The following is a 7993-nucleotide window of genomic DNA, read 5'->3' on the forward strand; positions in this document are numbered from 1 at the left end:
GAGCCTCATTTCAGTATCGAAAATACTGGATCCTGGCATTTTGGAATAATTTTTTTGGTAAGAAACGAAATTTTTGTGCTACATTTCGGTACAATCAGAGTATAGTTCGATGTCAGTATCAGAACCTCAATTTTGTACCGCTGGAACGCGGTATTTTGGTATACGATATGTTCTATAACGAGTTTGGTACAAAACGAAATTTTTGTTGTACATTACAGTACAAAGCGAGTACAATTCGATGGCACCAAGAAAAACGTCAAATTTCGATTGTCGGGGTTTTATCGTTTCACTGGAACTCGGTATTTTGGTATACGATATCTGGTATAAGGAGCTTGGTACAAAAGGAAATTTTTGTGGTACAAAAGAAGTACAATTCGATGGCAGTATCTGTAACGGTCTGCTTTGGTGGTACATAATAGTAAGCTACCAGAAATTCAAGTCTTAGAGGCCGAAATCAAAATAATGTTAATATTCGCTGAACCCTTACAAAATTGCTAAGTTGGAAATGGCCGAAGGTATTTGCTATGTTGTTCACAGCACCTCAATTTCACTTGATGCAAAACTAGACCCAATAAACATTATGGCAAGGACTGAGCAGTGTATAAGAAAGATACATACGATAGCTTGCAAGAAGGGGAAGGTAAGCCAAGCTTCGTATTCTTATATAATTGACCTGCAAAGTAAATGCTGCGTGAAATTTTCAAGGTTCCGCACACATAAATAAACAGTGTTATGATTATCAATATTAATGCCTTCACCACTAACTACACATGTTACATATGCTCACACTTGTTGGTTGATATGGCAAGGTCAAATTATCGTACACACTTCAATTTGTAACAATTTGACAACTTTATTCAATTATATCTTTCTTGAACAATAACAATGGACATTTCCACTCATTTTTTTTAAAGCAATTTTTAAACTACACCCTGGGAAAATGACCCTTGCAATTTTTCGCGTTTCTTTGCGTTCAGTTTAAGGGGAAAACCAGACTTCCAAAGTTGTGAGGCTAGCGTTGCGCTGAAAAACACGCCCCGCCATGTTAATACGTCACGACTTAGGGAGAGCTCGTTAGTCGTCTGCTTCGAGCGTCCAGTTTACCGTGGGTAAGCGAACACGTGCAAGGTGCAGCAGTTTTGCAAATCCATGTAGAGTTAAATAATGGAAGAAGGAACGATAATGGAAGGGAAAGCTATGCTTTATAATGGTCATTCTTCTATTAAATATCCCTGCTGCTCACGTGAAAGATAAATGAAAGAGTTCTGCTGCGTGCATGTTTTCATCAAGTCACGAGAAAACTATTGCCTGTAAAATTGGTTACTGTCCAAATTTTCAAAAATATATTTTAAACTTATATTTCTCGAAATTTACCATAACCATGTAGTTCAAAATAAGAATTTTCACATTCTTCACTTTACTTATAACGCCTATTTTTTTTCTTTTTTTTCCATAAAGCAATTTCAGTCTGTGTTTCAATTCTGTTACGCAAATTAAGATAAAATATTTTTGTGCAGATAAGAGAAAACACACTGAGAAGATTACATCAGTTGCACAGTACATTTCAAAGCTAAGTTTATGTGTAAATATTACAAGGAAATAATGTATATAACATTATATCACATACTGAAATATATTTTGAATTTTGTACTGCGAAAAAAACTGCCTCATCTCTTTCCCCGACTGCATTAATTAATTGGTTCACAACCTCACTAGGGATCATATCGAGACGAGACATGGCAGTCTTTGGTTTCGTAGAATAGAATAGAATAGAATTTATTTCCAGTATGAGCCTTTACAGCTATACATACCATACAAGTGCAAAATTTTCATGTACTTTCCCTACACCCTTCCTCCTTTTTAGTCTGCTTCCACCTTCACCACTGCTTGGGAGTTCACAAACACTATTTCATTTGAAATCTTTCCCTATATTTGCCCTGTTACCTGAATGGTTCCTAAATTTTCTCAAATTTATTTATTAATTTATTTATTTAGTACCCCTCCCCCCTTTCACACATGTTCGCTATCCCCACTGAGCTTCTTTGATCTCATTACCCAGGCGTAGTGTAGGAAAGTTCCCAGATTCCTTATTTGTGCCTCCCCTCCTCTCGGTCTCTCCCTCCTAATAACGGTTGTCATTATATTCTCAATGTTATCTTCATTTATTTCCCTCATATATTTTTGTCTTGCCTCCCCTGTTTCTTTACACTGGAGGAGAATGTGAAATTTCATCTCGTATTCGCCGCATAACGGACATTCTACGCTCCCGTCCTCCCGTTTAAGTCTAACTTGTGCCCATCCCCCCAGTCTGAACCAGGCCAATCCTGACCTTTCTTTTGCCCCACACAAATCTACGTAGTTCCTCCTTCCCCATTCTCTATCCGTATCCACTATTTTCGCCGATGTTAACGATATTTTTGCGTCGCATTCTGCCAAAATTTTCTGTTTGGTAATATCTTCCAGCCTGGCACGTATGGCCCCTAGCATCTGCGTATCAATTCTCCCCTCTATTCCCTCTTCCCACATCCATCCTAGTCCTATACTGTATAATTCCATCTTTATTTTTGCTACCCATTGCCTCCCATTACCCCCCTTACCTGTGATTGTACACAGAGTTTCTTCAAATTTCCCCCCCTCCATGGTGATCAGTTTTGCCCAGTATTTAATGCTCCTCATTTTGGCATCCACTTCCTCTCTTAATTTTCCCATTTCCCTAAGTGCCCCACATGTTGCCATACCCCTCCCTACTCCTAGCCCTTGTTTTAGGAATCTAGACTGTACGACGTTCACGGTTTCCCCTCCCTCCCAGACCCATAGTTCGATGCCATAGAATAGTGTTGCCTTAACTGTGGCTTCGTAGACCCCCTCCAGAATTTTGATTGGAATATTTGGTACTTTGTATTTTATTTTTCTTGTTTATTCTAACGCAAAAATTGCTTTACATTTATTCCTGTGTACATGCCTTGCCCACCTACCCGTCATTGTCATCACCATGCCTAAATAATCGTACTGTTTCACCCTATCGACACTTGACTCCCGGTATTTCCGTTGTTCATCCTTATCAAATACGTACCCGTTCTTAAATACCATTATTTTGGTCTTCTTCATATTTACTCGCATGGCCCATTTCCCGCAATATCCGTGTAACGTGTCTTAGACCGTTCTGTAGACCTGCTGTTGTGTTCAGTGGCGTATGCTGGTTCTAAAGAGTGGGTAATCTCCGACCCTTGATCCTCAAACTCCAAAGGTTTCCGTGCAATTTATGTCAGGATCCATATTGGATTTAGGAATATTGTGTCGGAATGTTTGTCTTATTGCTACGACCACAATCAATTAATTCTCGTTATTGCAGTTTAATATACGTGTAGAATTTCAAATAATAAAACAAGACAGTATTATAAAGCTATAAAAAAACAACCTGTGAAATATAAAATGAAAGACGTGCACTAGTGAAATAAAAACCCGCAATATTAATTTAAGTGCAAAATTCAACTTACTCCAGGACCCGATTACTTGTGCTGTACCAAATCCAAAGCATGCTGTTTGTCCAGTTGCACGTCAATACGTGTCTGTGCGAAAGATTGCAGCTTAACAAAGGAAGTTATGTGACTTTTGGATTTTTCATGTTTGACACAAGCGTTGCAAAGATTACAGTATCCGCCACGCGTCCATACATTCTTTTCAGCCCCGAAAAGTAAGCACGGCCAACAAAAAAGCAAAGCTTATTAACACTTATACTTCCTGTCAACCATGGTGTTTTGTCATAATTTGCTTGCGAAAATGCCTCACATATTCCCGATTTTTGTCTTTGTGCTTAGAAATAAGTTCAAGCGATGACACTGGCCTGCCTGTATTAACAATTTGCAACTTCTCCTGAAAAGATCTTGTTCCAAAAGGTTTCACCAGCAAATCTTGTATCACATACATTACCCTTTAACACAGCACTATCTCGACAAACACTAACACCTAAATAAATAATAAACACGAAGCACAGCACGAAGCCAACGACTACACGCATTCAGTTTCACGCGCCAAACTTCTGTTGTTGTGTTCCTGGCTGAGAATGAAATTCCCTATGAATGATAAAAAAAAAATCCCTTTCCGAGCTCGAAATGACAGGTTTTAAAAGTTCGAATCATTGCAGGCCAGAGCCAGAATTTTATTAGAATTTTATTTCGGGATGGGGATCATCCCTTATTAGCAGCCGCCACATAAAGTTGAAACAGTGGGATTAGAAGAAGTCCTGAAGATGAATCTCAGATTATTACAACGTATTATGCAAGGTGTTTAATCCTGCTAATGAAGTAAAATTAATTACCACTATACACTTTTTAAATTAGATATTTGTAGTATTTCGGGAAAGGGGGTTTCAGCCCCCCGAGTCCTCCACCTGGCTACGTGCCTGATGTGTTTTTTTCGTTTTATGTTTAATTCGTTCATCTTCATCACTATTAAACTAAAGAGGCGGAATATAGCAACTTAAATTAACTAATATATATATAATTTATTTTTAATATCTTTCCCTTTAAAAAATATTCAGTTCCGTGAAAGAAGTATTCTCGCTGCTTTTGAAGATTAGAGAGGAGAAACAATCACTATTTTTGTAAATACAAGGATAGGGGGGTCAGCATATAGGTGCTTTAATTGCTTAAGCTTTGAACAGAAACAGTAACAGAAATCAGCAAGACAGAAGCAAATGTAAAGTGAAAATTAGCGTAGAATTGTTTTGCCCATGTTATTCAATTTTCCTGTTCTTCCCTAGTTCAGCGGAGGGAACGGTAGGCTCTGAAGGTTGAGAGTGCAACCGGTGGACTCTCACAAGAAGGAGCTTACCCTGGCCACGGAATCACCGTGCCTGAAAAGCAATGTTTCCTCCCCCTCTTTCCTTTCTCCTCCCTCCTCGCCAAGGGTTGCAAGGGAAGCGGGAGGAATGACGTCAGGGTGAGATTCCCTGTAGACATTCCACCGGCTGGAGAAAGGTTCCCGGACATTCAGCGGCAAACGGTTGGAAGCATTCGCGCGCTGGAAGCAAAGAAATGTATCATCGAAATTGGTTTGGAAGAATATTGCGAAGAAATGTTTATATATATATATATATATATATTAAAAATAAGAAATACAGCCGGGTCATCTGCGATTACCTAGATGACCCAGAGTATACGCCGCTGGTTGTGTTCGAAATCAGTACCAGGTCGTCTGCGTATAACAAAAGTGGTACCTTTACGTCGGATATCGTTGGTGGATCCGTGTCCCTCTGCGTTATTTCCTTAACGATATCGTTGATGAAGAGGATAAACAGCAGAGGGGAGAGATTCGTTCTCGTTGAGAGTTGTAAATGTCTGTCTCGTGTTTATTTGAAATGCCTCATTGACAGTCTCGTCTTGGTTTCGGAGGGCAATTCTCGTTCTTGTCTCAAGTCTCGAAAAAGATAGAATTAATAACTTATGCAAAGGCTTGTCGTACAAATTTTCACAGTGAATGGAGATCATAAAGAGAAAACAACTTTCCTTAATTATTTTTTTGTTTGTTTGTTTGACTCCTCGTTTCAACGCTACGAGCCTTCTAAAACTGGATATTATCATGCTTATACGTGTATATGCAAACCAAACTGCCCATTCAGAATTACCACGAGTGGACTGGTGTTGTAATTATTATACACAAAATTCGTGATTTAACTGAGAAACTCACATGTTCCAGGTTTGACTCTCGAGCTGAGAATGACTGTTCCTTTGTGAATGTCCTTTCATTGAAGTGGAAGTTGTTTGGTGGAGGAGCAGGGACGGCGACAGGGGTGGGCACGGGTGGGCAAGCGCCCACCCAAAAATTCCTGTGCCCACGCAATCAAATTCAATAAGTACATGTACTTGGAGATATATGAATGATTCGATAAATAAGTGTATTCTGGTGTTCATAACATGTATATTTTACTTGTGAATATTATCTATGCTAGAAATATTCACATATCAACCCATAAAAAGCGAATTTTGTTATTAGAAAGTGAAAGAGCTATTCAAACAAAAACTGTGATCAAATTAATACTTCCATGATTATAAGCAGTTAGTAGGCTTAGGAGGCTCAAAATTATGCAGGGTATGATCAAGATTAGATCAGAATTTAGGATGAACTTGAGGACGGCAGCTCCGGGCCTCCACATACGTATAAAAATCCCGGCCTGGGTATTGTTAAAATAATCTCCAAATAAACAAATAAAATCATTATCTTAGCGTTACTTCCTCCGGCTACACAATACGTTATTTCGACTTTTTAATTACTATTAGAATAATATAATCAAGAAGACTTACATGGGCAGGCCATGTGACACGAATGGCAGAGGAAAGAATAGTTTACAAGATTCTTGTTGGGAAACCTGATGGTAAGAGACCAGTAGGATGGCCAAGACGAGGATGGAGGAATAACGTTGAGATTGACAGAAACGAAATCGACGAGGGTCGGAAAGATTGAATTGATCTTGCCCCGAATAGGGACAGATGGAAGGCTTCTGTTGCTGCAGCCATAAACCTTCGGGTTTAAGTATGCTAGAGAATATAATATAGTTTTAATTAGCTCCATTAAAATTCCACAAGTATCCCTTTTTTATTTCATTACAATTTTTATATACTTGTTTATCTTCAAATATCAATATGGTATGCGAAATATCAACTTTATATTTGTTCTACTAATAAGAACGAATCACAATAATCACTACAATACCGAAATGAATAAATTTTAATAAACCAGATATGTATGGAAAAAGCTACAGAATTATTCAATTGCTAATGACTGGCTTATTATATTTAGAAATCTTCGTTCGACACACAAATTTTGCCACATGAATCAGCCAAAAATGTCAACAGAATCTGTAGATGCAGCTGAAGTAAAGAAAAAAAGTTATGTCACGAAGTATATAGCAGACGATTTTGTTAGTTTGTTTCTAAGCCCACTTTCATGCTCAGATAGGCTAATCGGGACTAAACTTCCAGTTTAACGTGTAGTCCGAATCAGTGTGCATTGTGCTTCCACCAGAGGAGGGGGGAGTCGAACACAGGACCTCTTCATTATAATGCGACAGCGTTATGCCATTGGGGAAAATATACAGAAAGAACTCGCACCAAACGTGGCATTTTATCACCACAGAAGATGCGTCCATTTTAAGAGGGTGATTACCTGAGACAAATATTTGAGACTTTCGGAAAACAACGTCATTGTTCACGGAATTAGCTGCCTTGATCCACTAATGAAACGCTGTGCAATTGAAACTACCATCTCAACTTTCTGAGAGGTATGAACTAATGAAACTCCATTTTTGGAAGAGAAAGTTGTGGTTGATTTGTTTTATTAAAAGACATTTTTTTGCTAATTTTGATAATGACGACGATGGTTCAATGGTGATTAGATGAAAGTAACGAAGGGGCGAAAACAAACACATGCTGACACTCAAAATACAAACCCTCATAAATTATTACGTTGACAGTGGTTCCAAGCGCCAGAGACTCATTGCCCTGAAAGAATCAAGTTTCCAGGATAGAGGTTAACATTCTAGTGTGTTCGAAATGGTCACGACATACAACCCAAGGCATCTATGAAAAATAGATGAATTATTACTGGTACGGTGACCAACTTTGATGAATTCCTTGTGTCCTAAATCATTTTGTTATCTCAAAAAATATGTTCATGTAACCATACATGTATTGCTTCTCCCGCATTAGTAACATGACAGTTCAGAAAACGAATAGCAACTTAGCTAATAATCTCTTCAATTCTGAACAGATTTTTCAATCTTACTTGTTTATTAGTTATGAGTAGGGCCCGGGACTTTAGGTCCTATAAAACTATAAAATATGTCTGTAATTATGTCATAAAAATTAAAAAATATGTGACACAAAGTTAGAAATATGTCATAAAAATGTAAAATGTCAGAAAATGCAGAACTATTCCCTCTAAAGCTAAACATATGCACAACAATACTTTCAAATTTCTCATTATACGGGAAGTC

This window comes from Lepisma saccharinum, chromosome 24 (assembly GCF_977018435.1).
Source record: "Lepisma saccharinum chromosome 24, izLepSacc3.1, whole genome shotgun sequence".
In the NCBI taxonomy this organism is placed as follows: Eukaryota; Metazoa; Arthropoda; class Insecta; order Zygentoma; family Lepismatidae; genus Lepisma; species Lepisma saccharinum.